The sequence below is a fragment of the Lithobates pipiens genome, unplaced genomic scaffold (assembly GCF_037356315.1).
Source record: "Lithobates pipiens isolate NorthernLeopardFrog02 unplaced genomic scaffold, aLitPip1_a1.2 Scaffold_1, whole genome shotgun sequence".
In the NCBI taxonomy this organism is placed as follows: domain Eukaryota; kingdom Metazoa; phylum Chordata; class Amphibia; order Anura; family Ranidae; genus Lithobates; species Lithobates pipiens.
Genome location: NW_027507685.1, coordinates 235,518,696 through 235,546,342, shown reverse-complemented (window position 1 = coordinate 235,546,342; position 27,647 = coordinate 235,518,696).

Below are 27,647 nucleotides of genomic sequence, written 5' to 3'. Positions count from 1 at the left end.
GACCGTACATGGTCGATGACTCGCTCCTGATACATTTGCAGTCTGCTTTGTCCCTGCTGTGCAATGTAAGTCATTGCTGCTTCTCCTCCCTATCTGCTGGTCCATATCTCCCTCTGAACTCCCCTCCTCTTCCTCTCTTGTGGGCACCCACGTGACATCACTAGACACGTCATCATCAACGTCACCTTCCCCACCGCTATAAGTAGAGATCTCGGAGTAGGCAGCAACACCGGGGACCAACCTCCTCCTTGGGCTGATCTGGGTACTGGCGTCAGACTGCTGAGTAGCGCTTGTTGCTACCTCCTCTTCCTGATCCAATACCAAGAGTGGCTGCGCATCAGAAATGTCCTCTTGATATGGATCGGAAAATAATTCCAGTGACTCAAGCGGAAGGTATGTGGTGGTGGTGGTGGTGGTCGTGTTGTTGGTGGTAGTGTCTTTGGGGGTGCACATAGCAGAGAGTGAAGAAGAGGGTGCAGATCGAGAGGATGAGGAGGGTGCAGAAGAGTAAGGCTGAGCGAGCCACTCAACCAAGTCTGGTGCATCCTTTAAAGTAATTGAACGCACCTTCTGCAACTTCCCACTTTGGCTCAAGCCTGTTGCTCCTGCCCTACCCCTACCACCCCTGCGGAAGGGCCTGCCTCTTCCTCTGCATGTCATTTTTTAAATGACCCTGTGACAAAACTCTTAGTCCCTATACCGCTGAAGGACTGCTGCAGTATAGGTGAGCGGTCAGCAGTGGTGCACGTCAACCCTATCTATTGTGGACCTATAGCGGTCCTTACAGAACAGCAGACTGTACCGCACTCAAGCCTATGTACCGTAGCACCCTATACCAAGTTACCAGTCCTTATAAGAACTTTTGTGGACCAAGCAGGTTGTGTATTAGTGTTTAGCAGACTGTACGTCAGTCCCTATACCGCTGAAGGACTGCTGCAGTATAGGGCAGCGGTCAGCAGTGGTGCACGTCAACCCTATCTATTGTGGACCGATAGCGGTCCTTACAGAACAGCAGACTGTACCGCACTCAAGCCTATGTACCGTAGCACCCTATACCAAGTTACCAGTCCTTATAAGAACTTTTGTGGACCAAGCAGGTTGTGTATTAGTGTTTAGCAGACTGTACGTCAGTCCCTATACCGCTGAAGGACTGCTGCAGTATAGGGCAGCGGTCAGCAGTGGTGCACGTCAACCCTATCTATTGTGGACCGATAGCGGTCCTTACAGAACAGCAGACTGTACCGCACTCAAGCCTATGTACCGTAGCACCCTATACCAAGTTACCAGTCCTTATAAGAACTTTTGTGGAACAAGCAGGTTGTGTGTTAGTGATTAGCAGACTGTACGTCAGTCCCTATACCGCTGAAGGACTGCTGCAGTATAGGTGAGCGGTCAGCAGTGGTGCACGTCAACCCTATCTATTGTGGACCGATAGCGGTCCTTACAGAACAGCAGACTGTACCGCACTCAAGCCTATGTACCGTAGCACCCTATACCAAGTTACCAGTCCTTATAAGAACTTTTGTGGAACAAGCAGGTTGTGTGTTAGTGATTAGCAGACTGTACGTCAGTCCCTATACCGCTGAAGGACTGCTGCAGTATAGGTGAGCGGTCAGCAGTGGTGCACGTCAACCCTATCTATTGTGGACCGATAGCGGTCCTTACAGAACAGCAGACTGTACCGCACTCAAGCCTATGTACCGTAGCACCCTATACCAAGTTACCAGTCCTTATAAGAACTTTTGTGGACCAAGCAGGTTGTGTATTAGTGTTTAGCAGACTGTACGTCAGTCCCTATACCGCTGAAGGACTGCTGCAGTATAGGGCAGCGGTCAGCAGTGGTGCACGTCAACCCTATCTATTGTGGACCGATAGCGGTCCTTACAGAACAGCAGACTGTACCGCACTCAAGCCTATGTACCGTAGCACCCTATACCAAGTTACCAGTCCTTATAAGAACTTTTGTGGAACAAGCAGGTTGTGTGTTAGTGATTAGCAGACTGTACGTCAGTCCCTATACCGCTGAAGGACTGCTGCAGTATAGGTGAGCGGTCAGCAGTGGTGCACGTCAACCCTATCTATTGTGGACCGATAGCGGTCCTTACAGAACAGCAGACTGTACCGCACTCAAGCCTATGTACCGTAGCACCCTATACCAAGTTACCAGTCCTTATAAGAACTTTTGTGGACCAAGCAGGTTGTGTATTAGTGTTTAGCAGACTGTACGTCAGTCCCTATACCGCTGAAGGACTGCTGCAGTATAGGGCAGCGGTCAGCAGTGGTGCACGTCAACCCTATCTATTGTGGACCGATAGCGGTCCTTACAGAACAGCAGACTGTACCGCACTCAAGCCTATGTACCGTAGCACCCTATACCAAGTTACCAGTCCTTATAAGAACTTTTGTGGAACAAGCAGGTTGTGTGTTAGTGATTAGCAGACTGTACGTCAGTCCCTATACCGCTGAAGGACTGCTGCAGTATAGGTGAGCGGTCAGCAGTGGTGCACGTCAACCCTATCTATTGTGGACCGATAGCGGTCCTTACAGAACAGCAGACTGTACCGCACTCAAGCCTATGTACCGTAGCACCCTATACCAAGTTACCAGTCCTTATAAGAACTTTTGTGGACCAAGCAGGTTGTGTATTAGTGTTTAGCAGACTGTACGTCAGTCCCTATACCGCTGAAGGACTGCTGCAGTATAGGGCAGCGGTCAGCAGTGGTGCACGTCAACCCTATCTATTGTGGACCGATAGCGGTCCTTACAGAACAGCAGACTGTACCGCACTCAAGCCTATGTACCGTAGCACCCTATACCAAGTTACCAGTCCTTATAAGAACTTTTGTGGAACAAGCAGGTTGTGTATTAGTGTTTAGCAGACTGTACGTCAGTCCCTATACCGCTGAAGGACTGCTGCAGTATAGGTGAGCGGTCAGCAGTGGTGCACGTCAACCCTATCTATTGTGGACCGATAGCGGTCCTTACAGAACAGCAGACTGTACCGCACTCAAGCCTATGTACCGTAGCACCCTATACCAAGTTACCAGTCCTTATAAGAACTTTTGTGGACCAAGCAGGTTGTGTATTAGTTTTTAGCAGACTGTACGTCAGTCCCTATACCGCTGAAGGACTGCTGCAGTATAGGGCAGCGGTCAGCAGTGGTGCACGTCAACCCTATCTATTGTGGACCGATAGCGGTCCTTACAGAACAGCAGACTGTACCGCACTCAAGCCTATGTACCGTAGCACCCTATACCAAGTTACCAGTCCTTATAAGAACTTTTGTGGAACAAGCAGGTTGTGTGTTAGTGATTAGCAGACTGTACGTCAGTCCCTATACCGCTGAAGGACTGCTGCAGTATAGGGCAGCGGTCAGCAGTGGTGCACGTCAACCCTATCTATTGTGGACCGATAGCGGTCCTTACAGAACAGCAGACTGTACCGCACTCAAGCCTATGTACCGTAGCACCCTATACCAAGTTACCAGTCCTTATAAGAACTTTTGTGGAACAAGTGAGTTGTGAATGTTTAGCAGACTGCAGCAGAAGGGCAGCAGTCAAGTATAATATCCTTTCTATATTTGGAAGAAAGAATATTATACATGTACAAGCCTATTACTGTACCACTGATACCAGTCCTGAAAAGAACCTTTGTGGAACTAATAATAACAGCAAGTCTTTAAAATTACCCTCACTGCCTGACAACACTGCTTCCTTCCTGTCCCTATACAAATTGGCAAAAAAAGAGAACGATTAGTGGTTACTGGAACAGCTCTTTTGTGGACCTTGATAGTAACAGCTAATGATGATGATGATGATGATGATGATGAAAGACTAATCTGGCTGTCCCTGTAGCATACACCGTCCTTTCCCTTTCTCTAAACTAACAAAAGACACTCAGGCTGCTGCAAGAATCAGCAGCACAGCAAACCTATCAACACCTAACACCTATACCAGTCCTGAAAAGAACTTTTGTGTACCAAATAGCTAGTGGTTTATCTCTCCCTACTCCACACAGGAACCTGTCCCTATCTTAACAGAAGAAAGAATGTAAAATGGCCACCGGATCGGGTGTATTTATAGGTTAGGGGGAATGTACAAGTGTCCATGTGCTGTCATGTCTCAATTGGCTGTCCTGTATCACATGATAAACGTGTCACCAAAGGTTAAAGTTCTTGTATACATTAAACACGTAAGTCCGCCGCGGCGAACGACGGAAAAAGGCGTTCGAACGTGCGGACCGCGAATGTCGGAAATTCGCCGCGAAACGACCGCCGGGCGAACCGTTCGGCCATCACTAATCAGGGGGGCACAAGAAGTCTTCCAGCCCAGAGAGAGGTAAACCATATCCTAGCTTGGACAGAAAATCATGTTCCTTGCCTATCGGCAGTCTTCATTCCAGGAGTAGAAAATTGGCAAGCAGACTACTTGAGTTGCCAGCAGTTGTTCCTGGGTGAATGGTCCCTTCACCCTAATATCTTCCTGGCAATATGCCAGAGATGGGGGATCCTGGATGTAGACCTATTCGCATCCAGGTTCAACAAAAAGATTGACAACTTTGCATCAAGAACAAGGGATCCTCTAGCATGCGGGACAGATGCCTTGGTGACCCCGTGGCATCAGTTTTCACTGATTTATGCATTCCCCCCTATTCTGCTGCTTCCACGACTTCTTCACAGGATCAAACAGGAAAGGAAGTCGGTTGTTCTTGTGGCCCCAGCTTGGCCCAAAACATCTTGGTATGCAGAGATCGTAAAGATGGCGGTAGGGGACCCATGGACCCTTCCACCATGTCCGGACCTGCTCTCACAGGGTCCGGCATTCCATCCTACCTTACAAGCACTAAATTTAATGGTTTGGCTATTGAAACCCACATTCTGAGGAAGCGTGGGCTGTCAGGGTCAGTTGTATCTACTTTGATTAATGCAAGAATGCTGGCCTCCAGAGTCATATATTATAGAATATGTTTCCTGGTGTGAATCCAGGGGTTGGCATCCCAGAAAGTATGTCATAGGTACAGTGCCTTGCAAAAGTATTCACCTCCTTGGCATTTTTTATGTTTTGTTGCCTCACAACCTGGAATTAACATGTTTGAGGATTTGCATCATTTAATTTACAGAACATGCCCACAACTTTGAAGATGTTTTTTTTATTTTATTTTGAAGCAAACAACAAATAGGACAAAATAACAGAAAAAGTCAATGTGCATAACTATTCACCCCCCTAAAGTCAATACTTTGTAGGGCCATCTTTTACGGCTATCGCAGCTCCAAGTCGCTTTGGATAAGTCCCTATGAGCATGCCACATCTTACCACAGGGATTTGTGCCCATCCTTCCTTGCAAAACTGCTCCAGCTCCTTCAAGTTGGATGGTTTGCGCCTATGAACAGCAATCTTTAAGTCTGGCCACAGATTTTCTACTGGATTGAGGTCTGGGCTTTGACTAGGCCATCCCAACATATTTACATGTTTCCCCTTAAACCACTCAAGTATTGCTTTAGCAGTGTGTTTGGGGTCATTGTCCTGCTGGAAGGTGAACCTCCATCCTAGCCTCAAATCACACACAGAGTGGTACAGGTTTTGCTCAAGAATATCCCTGTATTTAGCACATCCATCTGTCACTCAACTCTGACCAGTTTCCCAGTCCCGACTGCTGAAAAACATCCCCACAGCATGATGCTGTCACCACCATGTTTCACGGTGGGGATGGTGTACTTTGGGTGATGTGATGTGTTGGGTTTGTGCCGGGCATAACGTTTTCTTTGATGGCCAAAAAGTTTGATTTTAGTCTCATCAGACCAGAGCACCTTCCTACATATATTTGGGAGTCTCCCACATGCCTTTTTGCAAACTCAAAACGTGACATTTTGTTTTTTGCTGAAAGTAATTGCTTTCTTATGGCCATTCTGCCATAAAGCCCAACTCTATGGAGCATATGGCTTATAGTCCTCCTATGTACAGATACTCCAGTCTCTGCTCTGGAACTCTGCAGCTCCTCCAGGGTTACCTTAGGTCTCTGTGCTGCCTTTCTCATTAATGCCCTCCTTGCCCGGTCCATGAGTCTTGGTGTGCGGCCGTCTCTCTGGTTGGCTGTTGTGCCATGTTCTTTCCATTTGGTTATGATAGATTTGATGGTGCTGCTAGGGATCATCAAAGATTTGTAAAAAAAATTTATAACCTAACCCTGACTTGTACTTCTCAACAACATTGTCCCTTACTTGTTTGGAGAGTTCCTTGGTCTTCATGGCAGTGTTTGGTTAGTGGTGCCTCTTACTTAGGTGTTGCAGCCTCTCGGGCCTTTCAAAAATGTGTGTATATGTATTGACATATCATGTGACACTTAGATTGCACGCAGGTGGACATCATTTCACTAATTATGTGACTTCTGAAGGTAATTTGTTGCACCAGATCTTTTTATGGGTTGTGTAACAAAGGGGGAATACATACGCACGTGCCAATTATCAGTTTTTTGTTGCTGAAAAATTGTTTTATGTATATATTTTTCTAATTTCACATCGCAAACTAAGACTATTGTGTTCTGATCCATCACATATAATCCAGATTAACCACTTGCCGCCGGCCTATAGCAGAAAAAAGGTGACAAAGTTGTTTTAAAATCCTGACCAGATGTCATATGATCGTGAAATGAACGATCTCGGTAAAGAGTCTCCGACGGAGACTCTTTACCACGTGATCAGCCGTGTCCAATCACGGCTAATCACAGTGTAGATAGGAAGAGCCAGCGATCGACTTTTCCTCACTTGCGTCTGTCAGACGCGAGTAGAGGAGAGCTGATCGGCTGCTCCTCTGACAGGGGGGGGGTCTGTGCTGATCGATTATCAGCGCAGCCCCCCCAGGATGCCCACACTGGACCACCAGGGATGCCCAGCACCAGGTATGCCACCCTAGACCACCAGGGATGCCAGTGCCCACAATGGATGCCAATCAGTGCCCACAAGGGATGCCAATCAGTGCCCACAATGGACATCACTGATTGGCATGCATTATTGTTTGGCACTGATTGGCATCCATCAGTACAGTATAATACAATACAATGCTGCCTATCAGTGCCCATCCGTGCCACCTATCAGTGCCCATCCATGCCCATCTGTGCCACCTATCCATGCCCATCTGTGCCGCCTAACCATGCCCATCTGTGCGGCCTATCCATGCCCATCCATGCCGCCTATCCATGCCAATCCATGCCAGCTATCAGTGCCAATTTGTGCCACCTATCAGTGCCCATCTGTGTCGCCCATCAGTGCCACCCATCAGTGCCACATATCAGTGTCCATCAATGCCACCTCATCAGTGCCACTTCATTGGTGCCACCTCATCGGTGCCCATCAGTGCTGCCTTATCAGTGCCCGTCAGTGCAGCCCCATCAGTGAAGGAGAAAACTTACTTATTAACAAAGTTTTGAAACTGAAACAAAAAAAACATATTTTTTTTCAAAATTTTCTTATTTTTTTAGCAAAAAATAAAAACCGTAGAGGTGATCAAATACCACCAAAAGAAAACTATTTGTGGGAAAAAATGATAAAAATTTCATTTGGGTACAGTGTAGCATGACCGCGCAATTGTCATTCAAAGTGCGACAGAAAGATCAAAATTGGTCTGGGCAGGAAGGTGTTTAAGTGCCCTGTATTGAAGTGGTTAAAAAAACATTGAACTAAAGGCTGTAATGTAACAAAATAGGTAGAAAGCTAAGGGGGTGAATACTTTTGCAAGGCACTGTAGAATCCTGGCCTTTCTGCAAGTAGGGTTAGAGATGAAACTGGCCTTGAGTACTGTCAAAGACCAGGTCTTGGCCTTATTGGTATTGTTTCAATGACCACTTGCTTCGCATTCTTTGGTCTGTAGCTTTAGCCGCCCTTAGGACTTGAATTTAGTTCTAGTATTACAGAAACAGCCCTTTGAGCCAATATGACATATTCCCTTGGTCCTTTTGACAAGGAAGCTAGTTTTTCTGGTAGCCATATCTTCTGCAACAAGGGGCAACAAGGGTATAAGAGTTGGCTACTCTTTCTTGCAAAGAGCCATATTTAATTATTCACAAGGATAGGGTAGTATTGCGTCCTCATCCTAACTTTCTACCAAAGGTAGTGACAGGTTTTCATCTAAACCAGGATATTGTTCTTCCTTCATTTTTTCCAGAACCCTGTTCTATGGAGGAAAAGTCGCTGCATTTGCTGGATGTAGTGAGAGCAGTCAAAGTCTACTTGAAAGCGACTGCTCGGATTAAAAAATCTAATGTTTTGTTTGTACTGCCTGAAGGTCCTAGGAAAGGACAGGCAGCAGCAGTCTACTATTTCTAAGTGGATTCGGCAAGTAATTATTCAAGCTTATGTTTTGAAAACGAAGATTCCACCTTTTCAAATCAAAGCGCACTCTACTAGGGCTGTTAGTGCTTCGTGGGCAGTGCATCACCAGGCCTCCATGGCTCAAATCTGCAAGGCCGCAACTTGGTCTTTGGTCCATACGTTCACTAGATTCTATCAGGTGGATGTAAAAATTACATGAGGATATCACCTTTATGCGCAGTGTGCTGAAGGCTGCAGTATAGGTCCTCAAGTCTGATGGCGCCCTGTTTTTTTTGTTTGTGTCTGCCTCCCCTCAGACAGCATTGCTCTGGGACATCCCATATAGTTATTACTATGGCTCTGTGTCCCATGATGTACGATAAAGAAAATAGGATTTTTATAACAGCTTGCCTGTAAAATCCTTTTCTTGGAGTACATCACCGGACACTGAGGTCCCTCTCCTCTTTGGTCACACGTGTATTGCTTGGTACAAAATTGAGGTTCTCTCAGTAATGGGAGAGATTATATAGGGAGTGAACTTCCTGTCTTAGGGTTTGCCAGTGTCCATCACCTAAAGGTGGCCTATATACCCATGTAGTTATTACCATGGCTCTGTGTCCTGTGATGTAATCCAAGAAAATGATTTTACAGGTAAGCTGTTATAAAATCCTATTTTCACTGGCAGGATATCCAAGAAAAAAAAACTTTGCAACAGATTTACAAAAAAATTATTTGCTTATCTTAATGCATTCTCTGCATGAAGGTAAAAAACATCCCATCATCCGTCCAACCTACCCCCATCCCTAAACACTTACCTTACTACTGTCACTGCTCCAGTATTGTCTCAGTTCCAACATCGCTTCCCTCACTTTTTGTTTTCACAGGAGAAACTGAGGGCAGCAAAGCCATGGGCTTCTGTTGTGGTCAGTTAAACTCCTGTGAGGAGGGAGCAGGGACATGGCTTACCGGTGCTATGTGTGTCTATGGACACACACAGCCCTGGTCACGTGCACGCACATGCTCTCTTAACACCTGGCTTGCTGAGGAGGCGCCCAGAGATGGGAGGCGCAGACATCATTGGCGGAGGACTGCCAGAAGAGGTGGTAAGGGACCTTTCTGTGAAATACCATTGCACAGAGTAGGTACGTATTATCTGTTTTTTATTTTAACCACTTCATGCCCGGCCTATAGACAAATGACGGCTGGGTGATGGCTTTCCCATCCTGACTGGACGTCATATGACATTCTGTCAGGAAGCGCCGGTCCCCTGCTGCGGAGGCTATGCAGCGGCACGATCTGTCACTGCCCATGTCCATGGGACACAGCTGATGACTAATCAGAGTACCGGTTCACTGTAGGTACCATGTGACCACTGTCAAAAATTTACAGCAGGTCACATGACAGTTGTACACAATCGATAGTTTCCTTTCATGCCATTCATTGTACGTACCTCCCAACTTATGAACTTCAGTATGAGGGACACCAGATGGAAGGGATCTATAGCACACGAAGCATGCCACAGGAAAATGTGTGTGGCCAAACTCTTAACAGTGGGAGGGGCTTAAAAAAAACCTGGGCTTCCTTATACCCATACAGTGGTCAGCAGTAACAAGGGTCACAAGGGCAGATGACAGGGATCAGCAGGACCTTGAACAGGAGTCAGTAGGCAGGGTACAGAGATCAGCAGGACGGAGGACAGGCGTCAGTAGGGCAGGATACAGGGGTCAGCGGGACAGAGGACAGGAGTCAGTAGGGCAGGATACAGAGATCAGTAGGACGGAGGACAGGAGTCGGTAGGGCAGGGTACAGAGATAAGCACAGGGCTCAAGTCCTGCGGGAACGCATGGGAACGGAGTTCCTGTACTTTTCCCACATCAGGAACTCAGTTCCCGTTAGCAGCCGTGTCCTGCAAGACTTTGAAGTATGCAAGCTGTGTGGCAGGTGCTAAATCAGCAGCTGCCTACACAGCTCACAATAGTAGCAGGGGTGGACTGACCATTCAGGCATTGCCAGTAGGGGGCCCCATGACAGCTTCCTCTTCGATCTACCTGTCAATCATAGCTAGTTGATGGGTATATCAGGTCCCTGCTGCTAAGAGATTGTATTTAGTCAGACCCCTCATGATACCCTCCTCCCCGTCGCTGAGGGAGGAACATCAGTTTGGGGTGGTAAGCTGAGCACAATACCCGGCAAAGTTTAATGCCAGGAGGGAAGTTTATGTGGAAATATGTGAAGGGTTGGAGTAGCAGCGAGTGTGTGTTGGACCCCTGCAGAGTTTGCAGCCCCCCCAAGCTAACATACATCTCCTAAGCAGGAACACATCACTATCTCCCTAAGCATTCTGTCCAGATAATGTGCAGTTAATTTATGACCTTTTCTTTTAACCCTGTGTTATCCAAACTCTGTTCAATGAAAAGTGTAAACTCACCACATAAACACTCTATATACAAAATAACATTCCCCAATAAAGATCAGAACATTTGCATGGAAGCACAATTGAATGAATGCTGAGGACAGGAGTCAGTAGGGCAGGATACAGAGATCAGTAGGACGGAGGACAGGAGTCAGTAGGGCAGGATACAGGTTGTCAAATTCCACCTCCCCCCCCCATCTTCCTCTTAATCCAAATCCTTCCACCCTCTCCTAGCACAAATTACCACCCCCCTATTCCTCCTCCTAGCAAGAATATACTCCCCAAATTAATCTTCCCTCTGCAAATAGCCCCCCCTCCACAAACTTCTTCCCCTCCTTAGACCAGTGCTCCTCCATACAGCACATGACATGGGCTGGATCCATAGATCAGATTGTACAATGTATGATTACCACCCCAATATCCACATTTCCTGCTGCTGGAAGATGAGCAGCTTTTGGGGGACACAGGGGGGCACTAATCATAATGTGTACAGTGCAATCTATGGATCTGGAGCCACCTGCCATATGGAGGATCACTGGAATGACAGAAGTGGGAGAGCACAGTCACTGTCACTTCTCTCAGAAGCCCAGTATGCTTTCAGTGGGGGGTTGGCCTGGAGGGGCACAGGTGAAATCTGGAGGGAAGGCATGGGAGGCAGCCCACCGGGGGGCAGTCCACCCGGGCTGCCCACTCTACCACTACAGATTCAAGCATGACATGACTCCTCCCCACCTACCGCATCCTGTCTGTATGACAGCCGAGGAGGAGGAGCTGCAAACCACGTGTGTATGTATGTGGCAGCCGGCATGTCTCACTGCCAGCTGCCTGTCACATATACACAGCACTGGGGGACCCGAGACACAAGCCACAGGTTAGGTGTTGATGCCCACTCTAGTATGTGCTTGTGGGCAAGCCACTGGAGCCAAGTGCTGAAACTTGTTCCAGCACTTGGCACCACTCTGGGACAAAGCCCTGAATCGTCGGTTATGGTGTGGGATTGTTTTTCATGGGTTGGGCTTGGCCCCTTAGTTCCAGTGAAGGGAATTCTTAAGGCGTCAGCATACCAAGACATTTTGGACAATTTCATGCTCCCAACTTTGTGGGAACAGTTTGGGGATGGCCTCTTCCTGTTCCAACATGACTGCAAACACCAGTGCATAAAGCAAGGTCCATAAAGACATGGATGAGCGAGTTTGGGGTGGAGGAAGTTGACTGGTCTACACAGAATCCTGACCCCCAACCCGACAGAACACCTTTGAGATGAATTAGAATGGAGACTGCGAGCCACGCCTTCTCGTCCAACATCAGTGCCTGACCTCACAAATGCGCTTCTGGAAGAATGGTCAACCATTCCCATAGACACACTCCTAAACCTTGTGGACAGCCTTCTCAGAAGAGTTGAAGCTGTTATAGCTGCAAAGGGTGGGCCAACTCAATATTGAACCCTACGGACTAAGACTGGGATGAAGTATATGTGAGTGTAAAGGCAGGTGTCCCAATACTTTTGGTAATATAGTGTATGTTGGCCCATTGTAACAATGACACAATTGTCATGGCTTTTAGGAGTAATAATTTTGGCAATGGTCTACCATGCTCTTGTTCAATCCTATGTACCATGTATCAATAAAAAAAAAAGTAAAATCTTCTAGTTTTGTATTACTCCTCTGCCCTCAACACTGTATTACTGATCTCTACTCAGCTGTGTGCAACGTCCCATAGACAACAATGCAAAAATGTTTCTTCATTGCCAGTATTGTAATATACTCACTTAAGCCTCTTGCAGCTTAAATAAGCTCAGTACAGCGTTTTTGTTTTTTACTGATCTAGAATGCAGCCCATTGTTTACAATGTGCCTGTACACACAGGCGCATAAAGAAGGGCTGCGTATTCTCGAGTAAAAAAAAAAAAATGAGAAAAATTTGTGTTCCCGGTCAGTATTCTGCGATGGTGCGCACATATGCACGCTAGTACATGCAAATGAGCGTAAATATGAATTTGTTCTACTAAGGAATGCATTGGCCGTGCATATACATGTGGACACACACATAAATACACATGAATGCATACAAAACAAAAGCCTGAAATTACGTCCATAAAAGCAGATGTTCAAACATCCGTACCGCGTGCAAGAGGCCTTAGAATCACGTAAACATCTCTGTGCAGATATTCTGGAAACGCAATTTTGATTTATATTGCAAACTTTTGGATATTTCTATCCATGCATCTCCTGCGGTAGCCCTCCTATCCATGATTCCTAGACCCCTTAAAGTGGTTGTAAAGGCACAAGCTTTTTTTTATCTTCATGCATTCTGTGCATGAAGATAAAAAAACCTGTGGGCAGCAGCCCCCCTGATACATACCCGAGTCCCCACTCGAACCAGCGATGTCCAGGAAAGCCTTGCCTCTCCGGGGACTCGCACTTCTGATTGGCTTTTGACAGCCGCAGGAGTCATTGGCTCATGCTGCTGTCAATCACAGCCAGTGATCCAATCAGGAGATGGAGAGGGCGGGGCCGAGCTTCAGCTCTGTGTGTGAATGGAATGGGTCGGGGGCGTGCCTGATTGGGTGCCCCCACAACAATCTGCTTGCTGTGGGGGCACCTGGCAGGAGGGAGGAGCCAGGAGCTCCAGCAAGGGATGCAAGAAGAGGAGGATCTGGGCTGCTCTGTGCAAAACCACTGCACAGAGCAGGTAAGTATAACACTCTTAATATCGATTTAAGATGGTAAAAAAATACGTATTAAATGGGGGGGGGGGAGGGTAATTAATGTGCAAAACCACAATGTGAATATAAATGGAACGAAGCTGCCAACATAAATAAGTGATTTCACACAACTCAAAATAGATAAAAAATAATTAATATGCAACGCTAACTAACCTGTGTAACAATATGATGATATCAAATATATAAATCAAAAACAATCGATGAATAAACACAATTCGTGAATAATAAATAATAAAAATAGCAGCTGAATGGTAAAGTGCCAAGAAATAAACAAATCTTCAAAAGTGCAATAATAAATAACCCAGCTTCATTGAAACATTCACCAAAAGTGCAATATAAGTGCATTAGTGATGACATAGGTAAAAAATAGATCTAGTGAATGTCCAAAAAATTCCAATACAGCGCACTTAAAATTGAACAAAACATCCACTGAACCATATAGTAGAAATCCCAAACAGCAGGGATCAGAACTCCTTACTGCAGTCCATATGTGAAAAAAGTGCAAGTGCAACAAACGATCGATGTAAAAAAAAGAGGACAATGTCTATTCCATCCAATCACAATCCGAAGTGCGCCCCCTGTTTCCCCCAGCCTCTCACCTCTAGCAGCGCCCCCCACGGGCCAAGTTGAGCTTGGATCGGCAAACAGTGCAGACTTCCTCAAATGATCGACCTCCAATAGTCACCTCTACGGAACACACGGTATCCAGCGCACGGCTTCAATCTCTGATCTCCAGACTCAGCGGGTGTAGTGAGGGTATGTGTAGTAAAAGAGAAAGGTGGCTCCAATTGTGTAGTATTTTCAATACATTTATTTAATCCAGCACATGTAGTAACTTACATTTAAAAAACACGGAACTCAGCAATCAGAACGAATACTTCAGGTCTCGGCCACTGTGGGGACACTCATATTTTAGTGTTAGGACCACAGATACCAGGGTGCCGTGACGTGGCTCTGTGGCTCACGCATGCGTTTGCAAGTGCGTGAGGACTAAACCCCTGTTTTTAATGCATACTGTTAGCCCCTGTACACACGGTCGGACATTTCTACAACCAAATCCGTCAGATTTTGTCCATCGGATTTTGTCCGACGGATCTTGTCCGAAACTGTTGCATACACACGGTCGGACAAAGTTGTCGAAAAATCCGATCTTTCAAAATGTGATGATGTAATTTCGTTACGATGGGACTACGTTCAGGCTAGTAGCCAATAGCTTTGATGTAGGAATTTGATCTGAGCATGCGTGGCACTTTGTCCGATCGGAATTCTCTACACATGATCGGAGTATGTCCTATTGAACCAGTTTGTCAGAAAATATTTCCAGCAAGTTTGAAAATTTGGTCCGACGGATATTCCGACGGAAACAGTCCGATGCATACCACACACAGTCGGATTATCCGACAACACGGTCCGATAGGACACATTCCGACGGATTCTCCGACCGTGTGTACAAGGGCTTAGACAGGTTGATTCGGTTGTCTGGGAGCTGGTGGTAAGTAGGCTTTGTTTTTTTCCTGGGCATTCCCCAGGCCTTTGTTGTTAACTCCCTGTAGCCAAGCCCCCATTAACCCCTGTCATGCCGGCTTTGTTGATTGCCTTTGGTAATACCCCGGGCCTCTCTTTCTTACTGCAGCCAGAGCAGTTATTCCACGTTGCTGGAAATTATTCTCTGGACCTTCTCTTGGGGAATAGACAATTGAATTAGACTCCATTAGAGAATTGGAATGGCAGCTGGCACGGGAATTGGAAAAAGAGGAACAGTTCTTCTACACTTGGACTGCCTGGTTGAAGTTTCGAAGTTCACCTGAATGTCTGACTTGGGCTAAAACGGACCCTGGCACTGCTCTCTAAGCCATGATGGAGTGTCTCTGATATTTTTGTGTCCTTGCTACCCTCTATTGCCCTCCCTAGACCTTTCCCCTTTCCCCCATGCTACTTCTCCCTTCCTCCATATTTTCCCTACACACATAGATGTGTCCCCCACCACAATTGTGAAATATATGACTACCTAACTTTTCACTAGATTACCGAACCTTTTTTTCTTTTTATACACTAGTTTGGTAAGGTATAGCCTTAATAATCATTAGATATACACCGTATCTGGAACTGCTTTTTAAAATGGAACTTCTTTGTTTATTGTAAACTTAAAGGGTTTGTTACCCCAACACCATGGGCGTCCGCAGAACTTTTTTCAAGGGGGGGCATAATTTTAGGGTCACCCATGAGCCGCCCCTTTTCGACAATGTCATTATCAGATTATCATGGTCAGAGACTGCAGACTTAGTACAATCCCTAGGATAAGTAATGGATAATGGCCAACAGGCCCTCTTACCAGACCCAGCAAAACAACACCAGTGCTCCCTCCGGCTGGACGATCGCCGACGCGCCCCGGGGTCGACTCTGGTCAGTAGTGTAGCATGTCTGTACCCTGGCAGTGACTCAGTCTTTCTCTCTCTGGCGGTGCTGGGCAGCAAGGCTCTCTCTGGTGGTGTGGGGCAGTGTAGTTCTCTCTCTGGTGGTGCTGGGCAGCGTGGCTCTCTCTCTCTCTGGCTTCTGCCCAGCACAATCCTTGTTCTTTTTCCTGTAGCACTCTCTCCCTCAGCTTTTTTTTCCCAGGCTACAGTCTCTCAATCTCTCGATCGAGCTGTATCCTCCTCCCTATGGAAAATGGGGCCGCCAATCTTTGGGACTACATGTCCTATGATTCTCTCCCCTCCTAGTCTCCTTTGATTGGCCCTCAGTTATGGCCAATAGGGAAGGAACAGAGCGGGCAGGAAGCTGGGCGAGGAACCTGGTGAGAGCCGGCGTCTCTTCTCCCTGACAGGAGAAAGGGGGGGGGGGCCCGATAGCACCGCCGCTGATTTCTCTGCTGGACTGAGCACGGAAAAGAGCCGGCAGTCACACTACACTGATAGGGGGGCTTGGCAGAACCTTGATGGTGTCCCCCCACTGGCGGGTTTCACATGGGTGTGGGCTGCCCGCACCCCGATAGGGATGGAACTGTGTTGAATTAGAGATCTCATCCCTGATTCCAGGGGGGGCACTTGACCCCCCTTGCCCCTACCTGCGGACGCCCATGCCCAACACTTCATATTCCTGATTTGTGCTTGCTGTACCATGTATTTGTATGAGAAAGTATCCTGTTTGGATTGTTTTCTTTATGTAAAATCCCTGGTGTTCCTGCCAGTCCTTCTGTTTTCTTATTAAAAACTGACCACACTAAGCAGGAGAACACACTGGGGGTTATTTACAAAAGGCAAATCCACTTTGCACTGCAAGTGCACTTGGAAGTGCAGTCGCTGTAAATCTGAGGGGTAGATCTGAAATGAGTGGAAGCTCTGCTGATTTTAACATCCAATCATGTGCAAGATAAAATGCTGTTTTTTATTTTTCCTTGCATTTCCCCCTCGGATCTACAGCGACTTTACTTCCAAGTGCACTTGCAGTGCAAAGTGGATTTTCCTTTAGTAAATAACCCCCACTGTGGTCAGTGCTCTAGCTATGCTGGGAATTCAGCCTGCTGGAATTCAGAGAGAATGTGATCACTTATAAAAAGGAAAAACTTGGCATTTACAGTGCCTTGAAAAAGTATTCATACCCCTTGAAATTTTCCACATTTTGTCACATGGCAACCAAAAACATAAATGTATTTTATTATCATTTTATGTGATAAACCAACACAAAGTGGCACATAATTGTGAGGTGGAATGAAAATGATAAATGATTTTCCAATTTTATTTTACAAATGCGTATCTGAAAAGTGTGGCGTGCATTTGTATTTAGCCCCTTTATTATGATACTCCTAACTAAAATCTAGTGGAATCAAATGCCTTCAGAAGTCCCCTAATTAGTGTAGGAGGTCTCCAGAAAGCTCGGCCTACAGCCACTGCGGAGTGGAACCACTAAAGACTCTGTCTGTTACCTGATCACTGGAAGGACTTTGTGACCAGATCTGGAAGGATCCAGAAACACCTGTCGGAGCCATCAGATTCATCTTGCGGAGCGGTGTGATGGAGCCGGCTGGCTAGAAGCAAGACTGAGTGCACCAGAGCGGAGCTGTTCCATTCTTCAGATCCAGTTTGGTGAGAGGGCTGCTGCCCACAGTTTTTCTGACACACCTTTATACACCTAGACATTTAACACAGTGTTGCTCGGACCTGGAGTCCCACGGAGGAGAACCTGATAAAAGAGTTTAAGCAGGCCTCAAGCCTACCCTTCACTTTACTACCAATACTGTGTTATACAAAGCCAATTACACCGGAGACAGTTGCAGGTATATCACACTACAGGAACAGTTCTAATATTCTCCTTACGTTAACCCTTGTTGTTCCACTGTTGGATTACAATTATTACAACACAAATAGCTAGCAGAAGAAAGAAGATCAAAGACTGCACTTCTCATTGCAAGGCCTTGCATCCATTTAAAGTGGGGGGAGCTCCCTAGTAATTGTGTTCTATTTCACTATCAACCCTACATTCCTGTAGTAACCAGCGTGTGCTGGAAGTGGGAAGGTGCCCAGAGTAAGGTGTATTCACCCTGAGCATTACTCCCAATTGGAGACACATTCTCAGAGACCATCATAGACAACTGTAAATGTACAAACTGTTGTACATGTATATTGTGCTGTTACTCTATGTTGGTGTGATAGTACAAACACTGTAAATACTACTACTTTATAAACTGGTTTCAGTAAACATATGTTCTTGTTTAAGTGCCATTGGTGTGGAGTGTTGTTCCTTTTCCAGCACGTGTAACATCGGATATCCAGGTAATAACTGCACATTGTGGGGTTATCCTTTACTATTAGCTTCACACCAACATCGCACCATAGCTGTGTCAAGGGGATGGAGCCAATTCAGTGGGTGTTTAATAGCAGAGTACAGGCCCAAACAAACTCAGCAGCTCCTTCAGGGGTCAGTGCTACATTAGTAAATAGAGTCCACCTGTGTGTAATTTCATCTCAGTATAAATAAAGCTGTTCTGTGAAGCCCTCAGAGGGCCTTGAATACATCACCCCCACCGTGGAACATGGTGGTGGCAGCATCATGTGGGGATGCTTATCTTCAGCAGGGACGGTGAAGCTGGTCAGAGTTGATAGGAAGATGGATGGAGCAAAATACAGGGCAATCTTAGATGAAAACCTGTTATGCCGCGTACGCACGACCGGTTTTCCCCGTCGGAATAAACTCTGTCTACACAAGACCACACCAAAGTCCGATCGTCAAGAATGCGTACGATGGGACTAGAAAAAGGAAGTTCAATAGCCAGTAGCCAATAGCCTCCGTCTCGTACTTGCTTCAGAGCATGTGTTGTTTTTGGTCCGTCGGAACAGCATACAGACGAGCGGTTTTCCCAATAGGAATTGGTTCCGTCAGAAATATTTAAAACATGTTCTATTTATAGGTCCATCAGAATTTTCGGAAAAAAAAGTCAGATGAGGCATACACACGATCGGAATATACGATGAAAAGCTTCCGTCTAACTTTTTCTGACGGACATTCCGCTCGTGTGTACGCGGCATTAGAGTCTGCAAAAGACTTAAGACTGGGGTGGAGATTCACCTACCAGCAGGACAACGACCCAACACATACAGCCAGAGCTACAATTGAATGGTTTAGATCGAAGCATATTCATTGGTTAGAATGGCCCAGTCAAAGTCCAGACCTAAATCCAATTGAGAATCTGTAAAAGACTTAAAAATTGCTGTTCACGGATGTTCAACATCCAATCTGACAGAGCTTGTAAAGAAGAATGGGAAAAAATGTCACTCTCTAGATGTGCAAAGCTGGTAGAGACACCCCTTAAAAGACTTGTAGCTGTAATTGCAGTGAAAGGGGGTTCTACAAAGTATTAACTCAGGGGGGCTGAATGCAAATGTACCCCACACTTTTCACATATTTATTTGTAAAAAAATGTTGAAAACCACTTATCGTTTTCCTTCCACTTCCCAATCATGTGCCACTTTGTGTCGGTCAATCACATAAAATCCCAATAAAATAAATTTACGTTTTTGGTTGTAACATGACAAAATGTGGAAAATGTCAAGGGGTGTAAATACTTTTTCAAGGCACTGCATAATGTATTTTTTATATCTACACACAAATGTTTTGCCTTTCATTTCTATTTTCAAGTGAATGAGTTGTTTTACAAGAAGATCATTTACAATCACTTTAAGTCCTGTCTTTTCTACAACAGAAAACCTTAATAATACATTTTGATTGAAAACAATTTATACTCAAATAAAAAATAAAAAACACGAGTATATTACTGCACTCAAATGTAAAATTTTATTTTCGTTTTACTGCTCTGTACTCAACGCTGTATTGCTGATCTTTACAGTGTGCATTGTCCCATAGACCACAATGCATCTCTTTGCAGATCAGTAAAAAAAAAAATTTTTTTTTACTCCCGTGTGCAACCAGCCTTAAAGTATTAAAATGTATGCATTTGGTCTCCACTGACATTTTTTTAAAGAGTTGTCAAGGGTTAACTGAAAAAAATAGTTTTAGGAATTTTTCAAAGGGAATGGAGGTTATCTCAATGTGCTCTGACTATTCCTATTCAATACTATGAGAGGGTGAGACCGATAACACCAAATTTAACACACCTGCTCCCCATTCACACCTGAGACCTTGTAACATTAACGAGTCACAAGACATCGGGGATAGAAAATGGCTAATTGGACCCAATTTGGACATTTTCACTTAGGGGTGTACTCACTTTTGTTGCCAGCGGTTTAGACATTAATGGCTGTGTGCTGAGTTATTTTGAGGGGACCCTAAATTTACATTGTAGTAAAGTGTGGTTTTTTCAAGTTTGTCACATGAAAAGTTATAATAAAATATTTACAAAAATGTGAGGGGTGTACTCACTTTTGTGAGATACTGTATGTATGGTGGGTGGTCTGCAATTGGTTAAAGTGGAGCACAGCTTTTAAAAATCTATAAGGATCCAAAACACCTCTTTGTATAATCAAAACAAATAAGCCGGTGGCACAGCATAAAATCCAATGCAAGTGAAGCTTTATTATTCCAGAAAAACAACAAAAATCCCATTCTCGAACCTCCTGTGGCCTGCGCCATCTTAAACTGGGCTAATCTTCTTCTAATGTATTAGCAGGAGTTTGGCTTCAAATGGTTAGTGTATCTAAATCTTCTAGTCCATCTAACACTCCCCTTCCCAGGATTGACAGTGCAGCTGTCCAAATGTGCCCCCCTGTGCTCCTTCATCCAGAGTAGGGGTGCTCTAATAAAGGAAGTGTGTTACTGGCCAGATCACTAGGTTAAAACAAAGGGAGAAAAGCCTATCAAAAAATGATTGCAGCTAAAACATCTAATGATTGGTAAGCTGCAATATATTACATTTTTTGTTTTGGAGTTTAATACAGTTTAAGTGAGCCAATACCCAGTTCATGAACACTAAAGTATATTAGATATTCTGAAAAAGCAGAACTTTAAAGGGATAAGTTCACCTTTCTGAACATCCATATTTAGGGTATAACATGTAACATGTTCAAAATCTGCCCCCTCTCCCCCCAATCCACCCCCCTCCTTGTGACAGCAAGCAGGGGATCTTCTCCCTGCGGGGGAGGGGGTGATCTTCGTGGTCTTTGAATTTCTTTCTTTTTATCTTTCTGACAGCGAGTGCCACTTTTTCATCGTATCAGTTTCATGCTCTGGAGGAAGCATAAAGCGAACACAACGTTTTATTTTTTTATGTAGAAGTGGCTTCGTCTTGGTTGATTATCATCTTCATGCCCTGGAGGAAGTGTAAAGCCTAAATGACATTTTGGTTTCTCTATGTAGAAGTCACACTCTGGTGGAGTGGCCATGTCTAGGTCACACTCTGATGGAGTGGCCTCGTGTGGGGCGCACTCTGGTGGAGTGGCCTCGTGTGGGGCGCACTCTGGTGTAGTGGCATTGTCTGGGGCGCCCTCTGGTGCAGTCGCCTCACCTGGGGCGCACTCTGGTGTAGTGTTCTCGCCTGGGGCGCACTCTGGTGTAGTGGCCTCGCCTGGGGCACACTCTGGTGTAGTGGCCTCGCCTGGGGCACACTCTGGTGTAGTGGCCTCGCCTGGGGCGCACTCTGGTGGAGTGGCCTCGCCTGGGGCACACTCTAGTGGAGTGGCCTCACCTGGGGCGCACTCTGGTGAAGAAAAAGTCTATCGGCCTCCAACCTCCCCTCACAGCCGATCCAACACACGCCTGCAGAAAAAGAAAAGTCTTCCAGCCTCCAACTCTGGTGGAGCGGCCTTGCCTGGGGCACACTCTGGTGGAGCGGCCTCGCCTGGGCACACTCTGGTGGAGTGGCCTCGCCTAGAGCACACTCTGGTGGAGCGGCCTCGCCTAGAGCACACTCTGGTGGAGCGGCCTAGCCTGGAGCACACTCTGGTGGAGCGGCCTCGCCTGGGGCACACTCTGGTGGAGCGGCCTCGCCTGGGGCACACTCTGGTGGAGCGGCCTCGTCTGGGGCACACTCTGGTGGAGCGGCCTCGCATGGGGAACACTCTCCTGAAGAAAAAGTTTATCGGCCTCCAACCTCCCCTTAGCCGATCCAACACACGCCTGGTTTCTCTATGTCTGGGGCGCACTCTGGTGGAGTGGCCTCGTCTGCGGCGCATTCTGGTGGAGTGGCCTCGTCTGGGGCACACTCTGGTGAAGTGGCCTCGCCTGGGGCCCACTCTGGTGGAGCGGCCTCGTCTGGGGCGCACTCTGGTGGAGCGGCCTCGCTTGGGGCACACTCTGGTGGAGCGGCCTCGCATGGGGCACACTCTCGTGAAGAAAAGGTCTATCGGCCTCCAACCTCCCCTTAGCCGATCCAACACACGCCTGTAGAAAATAATAAGTCTTCTTGTCTCTTGTCTGGTGGAGCGGCCTCGCCTGGGGCACACTCTGGTGGAGCGGCCTCGTCTGGGGCGCACTCTGGTGGAGCGGCCTCGCCTGGGGCGCACTCTGGTGGAGCGGCCTCGCCTGGGGCACACTCTGGTGGAGCGGCCTCGCCTGGGGCACACTCTGGTGGAGCGGCCTCGTCTGGGGCGCCCTCTGGTGCAGTCGCCTCACCTGGGGCACACTCTGGTGTAGTGTTCTCGCCTGGGGCGCACTCTGGTGTAGTGGCCTCGCCTGGGGCACACTCTGGTGTAGTGGCCTCGCCTGGGGTGCACTCTGGTGGAGTGGCTTCGCCTGGGGCACACTCTAGTGGAGTGGCCTCACCTGGGGCGCACTCTGGTGAAGAAAAAGTCTATCGGCCTCCAACCTCCCCTCACAGCCGATCCAACACACGCCTGCAGAAAAAGAAAAGTCTTCCAGCCTCCAACTCTGGTGGAGCGGCCTTGCCTGGGGCACACTCTGGTGGAGCGGCCTCGCCTGGGGCACACTCTGGTGGAGCGGCCTCGCCTGGGGCACACTCTGGTGGAGCGGCCTCGCCTGGAGCACACTCTGGTGGAGCGGCCTCGCCTGGGGCACACTCTGGTGGAGCGGCCTCGCCTGGGCACACTCTGGTGGAGCGGCCTCGCCTAGAGCACACTCTGGTGGAGCGGCCTCGCCTGGAGCACACTCTGGTGGAGCGGCCTCGCCTGGAGCACACTCTGGTGGAGCGGCCTCGCCTGGGGCACACTCTGGTGGAGCGGCCTCGCATGGGGAACACTCTCCTGAAGAAAAAGTTTATCGGGCTCCAACCTCCCCTTAGCCGATCCAACACACGCCTGGTTTCTCTATGTCTGGGGCGCACTCTGGTGGAGTGGCCTCGTCTGCGGCGCATTCTGGTGGAGTGGCCTCGTCTGGGGCACACTCTGGTGAAGTGGCCTCGCCTGGGGCCCACTCTGGTGGAGCGGCCTCGTCTGGGGCGCACTCTGGTGGAGCGGCCTCGCTTGGGGCACACTCTGGTGGAGCGGCCTCGCATGGGGCACACTCTCGTGAAGAAAAGGTCTATCGGCCTCCAACCTCCCCTTAGCCTATCCAACACACGCCTGTAGAAAATAATAAGTCTTCTTGTCTCTTGTCTGGTGGAGCGGCCTCGCCTGGGGCACACTCTGGTGGAGCGGCCTCGTCTGAGGCGCACTCTGGTGGAGCGGCCTCGCCTGGGGCGCACTCTGGTGGAGCGGCCTCGCCTGGGGCGCACTCTGGTGGAGCGGCCTCGCCTGGGGCGCACTCTGGTGGAGCGGCCTCGCCTGGGGCGCACTCTGGTGGAGCGGCCTCGTCTGGGGCGCACTCTGGTGGAGCGGCCTCGCCTGGGGCACACTCTGGTGGAGCGGCCTCGTCTGGGGCGCACTCTGGTGGAGCGGCCTCGTCTGGGGCGCACTCTGGTGGAGCGGCCTCGGCCTGGGGCACACTCTGGTGGAGCGGCCTCGCATGGGGCACACTCTCGTGAAGAAAAGGTCTATCGGCCTCCAACCTCCCCTTAGCCGATCCAACACACGCCTGTAGAAAATAATAAGTCTTCTTGTCTTTTGTCTGGTGGAGCGGCCTCGCCTGGGGCACACTCTGGTGGAGCGGCCTCGTCTGGGGCGCACTCTGGTGGAGCGGCCTCGCCTGGGGCGCACTCTGGTGGAGCGGCCTCGCCTGGGGCACACTCTGGTGGAGCGGCTTCGTCTGGGGCGCACTCTGGTGGAGCGGCCTCGCTTGGGGCACACTCTGGTGGAGCGGCCTCACATGGGGCACACTCTCGTGAAGAAAAGGTCTATCGGCCTCCAACCTCCCCTTAGCCGATCCAACACACGCCTGTAAAAAATAATAAGTCTTCTTGTCTCTTGTCTGGTGGAGCGGCCTCGCCTGGGGCACACTCTGGTGGAGCGGCCTCGTCTGGGGCGCACTCTGGTGGAGCGGCCTCGCCTGGGGCACACTCTGGTGGAGCGGCCTCACCTGGGGCACACTCTGGTGGAGCGGCCTCGCCTGGGGCACACTCTGGTGGAGCGGCCTCGCCTGGGGCACACTCTGGTGGAGCAGCCTCGCCTGGGGCACACTCTGGTGGAGCAGCCTCGCCTGGGGCACACTCTGGTGGAGCGGCCTCGTCTGGGGCGCACTCTGGTGGAGCGGCCTCGCCTGGGGCACACTCTGGTGGAGCGGCCTCGCATGGGGCACACTCTCGTGAAGAAAAGGTCTATCGGCCTCCAACCTCCCCTTAGCCGATCCAACACACGCCTGTAGAAAATAATAAGTCTTCTTGTCTCTTGTCTGGTGGAGCGGCCTCGCCTGGGGCACACTCTGGTGGAGCGGCCTCGTCTGGGGCGCACTCTGGTGGAGCGGCCTCGCCTGGGGCGCACTCTGGTGGAGCGGCCTCGCCTGGGGCACACTCTGGTGGAGCGGCTTCGTCTGGGGCGCACTCTGGTGGAGCGGCCTCGCCTGGGGCACACTCTGGTGGAGCGGCCTCGCATGGGGCACACTCTCGTGAAGAAAAGGTCTATCGGCCTCCAACCTCCCCTTAGCCGATCCAACACACGCCTGTAGAAAATAATAAGTCTTCTTGTCTCCAACATCCCCTCAAAGCTGGTCCAACACATGACTGCAGGAAAGAAAAAATGTACTGGCTTCCATCCTCCCTTCACAGCTACTCCAACTCGTACTGTCTTTTATTTTTTTTTCTATTTTTGTTGTTTTGGTTCTTTTTCTTTGGTTCATAATCATCGAGGGTAGTCCTGCAGGGAGGGGGGGGTGATGGCTTTCGTGGTCTTTCCATTTTTTTCTGTATGTCTTTCCGGCTTTTTCGTGGCTCTGGGGGAAGCAAAAAGTGAACATGACGTTTTACTTTTTTTATGTAGAAGTGCTTTCGCCTTGGTCTATTATCATCTTCATGACCTGGAGGAAGCGTAAAGCGAACACGCCGTTTTGGTTTCTCTATGTCTGGGGCGCACTCTGGTGGAGTGGCCTCCTCTGCGGTGCATTCTGGTGGAGTGGCCTCGTCTGGGGCACACTCTGGTGGAGTGGCCTCGCCTGGGGCGCACTCTGGTGGAGCGGTCCCGTCTGGGGCGCACTCTGGTGGAGTGGCCTCGCTTGGGGCGCACTCTGGTGGAGCGGCCTCGCTTGGGGCGCACTCTGGTGGAGCGGCCTCGCTTGGGGCGCACTCTGGTGGAGTGGCCTCGTCTGGGACACACTCTGGTGGAGCGGCCTCGTCTGGGGCACACTCTGGTGGAGCGGCCTCGCTTGGGGCACACTCTGGTGGAGCGGCCTCGTCTGGGGCACACTCTGGTGGAGCAGCCTCGCTTGGGGCACACTCTGGTGGAGCAGCCTCGCTTGGGGCACACTCTGGTGGAGTGGCCTTGTCTGGGGCACACTCTGGTGGAGCGGCCTCGTCTGGGGCACACTCTGGTGGAGCGGCCTCGTCTGGGGCACACTCTGGTGGAGCGGCCTCGTCTGGGGCACACTCTGGTGGAGCGGCCTCGCTTGGGGCACACTCTGGTGGAGCGGCCTCGCTTGGGGCACACTCTGGTGGAGCGGCCTCGTCTGGGACACACTCTGGTGGAGCGGCCTCGTCTGGGGCACACTCTGGTGGAGCGGCCTCGCTTGGGGCACACTCTGGTGGAGCGGCCTCGTCTGGGGCACACTCTGGTGGAGCAGCCTCGCTTGGGGCACACTCTGGTGGAGCAGCCTCGCTTGGGGCACACTCTGGTGGAGTGGCCTTGTCTGGGGCACATTCTGGTGGAGCAGCCTCGTCTGGGGCACACTCTGGTGGAGCGGCCTCGTCTGGGGCACACTCTGGTGGAGCGGCCTCGCTTGGGGCACACTCTGGTGGAGCGGCCTCGCTTGGGGCACACTCTGGTGGAGCGGCCTCGCTTGGGGCACACTCTGGTGGAGCGGCCTCGTCTGGGGCGCACTCTGGTGGAGCGGCCTCGTCTGGGGCGCACTCTGATGGAGCGGCCTCGTCTGAGGCGCACTCTGGTGGAGCGGCCTCGTCTGGGGCGCACTCTGGTGGAGCGGCCTCGTCTGGGGCGCACTCTGGTGGAGCGGCCTCGTCTGGGGCGCACTCTGGTGGAGCGGCCTCGTCTGGGGCGCACTCTGGTGGAGCGGCCTCGTCTGGGGCGCACTCTGGTGGAGCGGCCTCGTCTGGGGCACACTCTGGTGGAGCGGCCTCGTCTGGGGCGCACTCTGGTGGAGTCTGAATGTAATAGACGACAGACATGCTGTGTGAGCCTTGTCTGCAGTTAATACCGCATACATCTTCAATAAAAAAAGAGAAGAATTAGATTTAGCACCTTCACCTACATTTCATATATTTTTTTAACATCAAATTATAGAGAGAACAGTTCAAAACTCTTGTGCCAGGGACAATGAATAAACTTGACATGACAGGGACACAAGGATGACTATTGTTGGCCTTCCTATAAAGATGCTGGTTGCCTGCCACTCATTCCGACCCACTGGCTGGCAATAATCGCATGAAACATCTGACGTAATCAGCCTGCACATGTTTAGAATCTCGGCTGGTCCCTGCTGAACTGGCAAAAATTCTAACTGTGTATTGCCGGCTTTAGGAGCACAGACACTTTTTAATTACAGCACTTAGGTGAAAGGGATAGTGCATAATAAAACGCTCATGGATAATTAATTAGCACGGTTTTATTTGCATTCGTTTTGTCTGTCTGTCTGGCCGTGAATATAAGGGTGATGATGCCCATATAGCATGAACGGAGCGTTTTTGCAGCATCTGTAACTTTCAGGTGCTACTGCCTGCATGGCAGTCCATTGAAAACGACTAGAACGTACAGCTGCACAGTCGCAGCCACTTCCTCCATGTAAAAGAGATCTGGGTCCCATATCGGATGGTGATTGGGAGGCAGCATTGTCCACACTGCCCATCTTTAGCGGGCGGTCAGATAAAAGTGGTCTCTGCGGCGGATTTGCCATGAGATCCCTTTTATTGGCGGCGGGAGAGGGCCCCCCCTCCTGCCATGCTCCGATGCCCTCCGCCGCTTACCGGAGCCGCCGGCAGCTTCCGTTAGCATGTGTGGTATGGAGCTGAGTGAGGGGAAGATGGCCCCCACCCGTCTCCATACCACTGGAGGGCAGAAGTGACATCAAAACGTCACTCCCCCCCCCCCCATAGCTCTTAAAGAAACATATATTTTTTTTTTTTCAAACGACTTTTTTTTTTATTGCATTTTGTGTAAATATGAGATGTGAGCCGGATCTCATATTTAAGAGGCCCTGTCATGCTTTTTTTTTTTTTCTTTTTTCTATTACAGGGGATGTTTACATTCCTTGTAATAGGGATAAAAG